Raw genomic sequence first — 2339 nt, forward strand, 5'->3', positions numbered from 1 at the left:
GCCGAGAGATCCCCTTCTTCTAGAAGGGAAACTCTTAGGACTGTATAGCATCTTCTGCATAATGTTGGGTCAGACTACCAGCCTCAAGAGCAAAGGAGTGGGGACCAAACACATCAGACTACCGCCTAGAAATTCTGGAAAAACTACATTCATCCTTCCACACAATTGTTTGTACAGGGAAGTGTTTATGACCCTGTTTGTTTACACAAGTCACAAGAAATAATGTGTGAAAGCAGGCAACTGATTCAAGCAAAAAGTTTACAAATAATCCAAAAACATGCATGTCTTATTGGCTGCATGATGTGGAGTACTTTATAATGCTTTCCTCTGATTTGCAGATGTTATTTTAGCCCGACTTGGTTAAGTAGTGCAAAATCTGCCCAAAATGCTATTAAATCAAGCATACGGATCATCCTAAATGCGGCAAATACATCACCCGGGCCTTTACCACTGGTTTTACTAGTATTACTTGTATTAGTATGATTCGAGATAATTAATGAATTGAATATTCTCACACCACGCATTCACATTCATGTGAAATATTGATGTTAGAACAAACTAAAATAGCTAAAGATGAACCACAGTCTACGGTGGTCTCTTCATATTGGGTTGTATTTTTCTGTTTCATTGAATGTTTGTGTTTTTTTTTTTTTTTTTTTGTGGATCGCAAAATATGATTTCTTTGAAACGACAGTGGGCCTCTGTGTTCCAGTCGGCAAAGTCAGACTAAACTATTAATGAAACCTTGCTTCATACTGGCTAGCTGCATGCAGTTGTTTTGAAATTGAATGCCCTTGTGACTAGACAACAAGCCGTTCGGTTTTTTCCCCCCCAACAATCCTTGACAATAAAGGACCAACATCCTGTTTTACAGCAAATTGTGTTTTGTTTTATTTAACTTTTTCTGAGTATCCCATTTGCATAGTTATCAGGCGATGGTTTCCTGTACATAACTATGTGCATGATATCCTATGAAAAGAAAAATAGTCTGTAGCATCCATTTTTACTGATAGTGTCTAACTTCATGCAAATTTTACCTCGTGCTATGTGTATCAGGTGCTATGAAGGACTGCAGAGAACATGAACAATTATTTTGCAAAGGATCGGAGTAGTGGAAGAACTGATACAGATCATATAAGACAGAGTTTGGCGATATCCATCCGTCCATTATCTGAACCGCTTATCCTGCTCTCAGGATCACGGGGATCCTGGAGCCTGTCCCAGCAGTCATTGAGCCACCGTTCCACCCGATTTTGGCGTTATCAAGGATAAAATTAAGTTATAGCCATTTCTCCGCTATAGAAGGTCTTTATACAGAGATAAGTAGGTGATGTTAGGGGACTTGGTCCCATGGCCTCGATAATTTGGATATTATCTGTGGCTGTTCTGATAGAGGGGAGATTTTACAAAACCTACAACGCCGTGAAAAAGTATTTCCCCCCTTCCTGAATTCCCCTATTTTTGCACATTTGTCACACTGAATGATTTCAGATCTTCGTACAAAATGTAATATAGGACAAGGAGAACCAGATTAATCACAAAACAGTTTTGAAATGATCATTTAATTTATTGAAGGAAAAAAAGCTATTCAACACCCATATCACCCATGTGAAAAAGTAATCGCCTCACTGAACTTAATAACCGGATGTGCCACCTTTAGCAGCAATAACTGCAACCAAATGCTTCCTATGACTGGAGATCAGTCTTTCACATTGCTGTGGAGGAATTTTGGCCCATTCTTCTTTGCTGAATTGCTGTAATTCAGAGACATTGGAGGGTTTTCGAGCATGAACCGCTCCTTTATGTTCCTGCCACAGCATCTCAATGGAGTTCAAGTCAGGACTTTGACTGGGCCACTCCAAACCCCTAATTTAGTTTCTTTTGAATCATTCTGAGGTGGTCTTACTCTTGTGTTTTGGATCATTGTCCTGCTGCATAACCCAATTACGCTTCTGCTTCAGATCGCAGACTGATGACCAGACATTCTCCTTCAGAACATTCTGGTAGAGAGCAGAATTCATAGTTCCTTCAATGATGGCAAGTCTTCCGGGCCCTGAGGCAGCGAAGCATCCCCACACCATCACACGACCACCACCATGTTTGACTGTTGATATCAAGTCAAGTAGGTTTTATTTGTCCCCAGAGGGGCAATTGTTGTGTAGCAGGGGCAACATTGAAACACACAAAAAGCCACTGAAAAAGCATCAAATAAATGTGTAGTGAGGAGAACAAAGCCAATGAAAAGCAATGTAGGTGCAGGGGTGGGTGCTGTCAGACAGGATGGATTCTGCTTTCCTTAACATCCGCTTGTTATATAAATCAGACAGACTTTTCTGTTG

The sequence above is a fragment of the Lampris incognitus genome, chromosome 2 (assembly GCF_029633865.1).
Source record: "Lampris incognitus isolate fLamInc1 chromosome 2, fLamInc1.hap2, whole genome shotgun sequence".
In the NCBI taxonomy this organism is placed as follows: domain Eukaryota; kingdom Metazoa; phylum Chordata; class Actinopteri; order Lampriformes; family Lampridae; genus Lampris; species Lampris incognitus.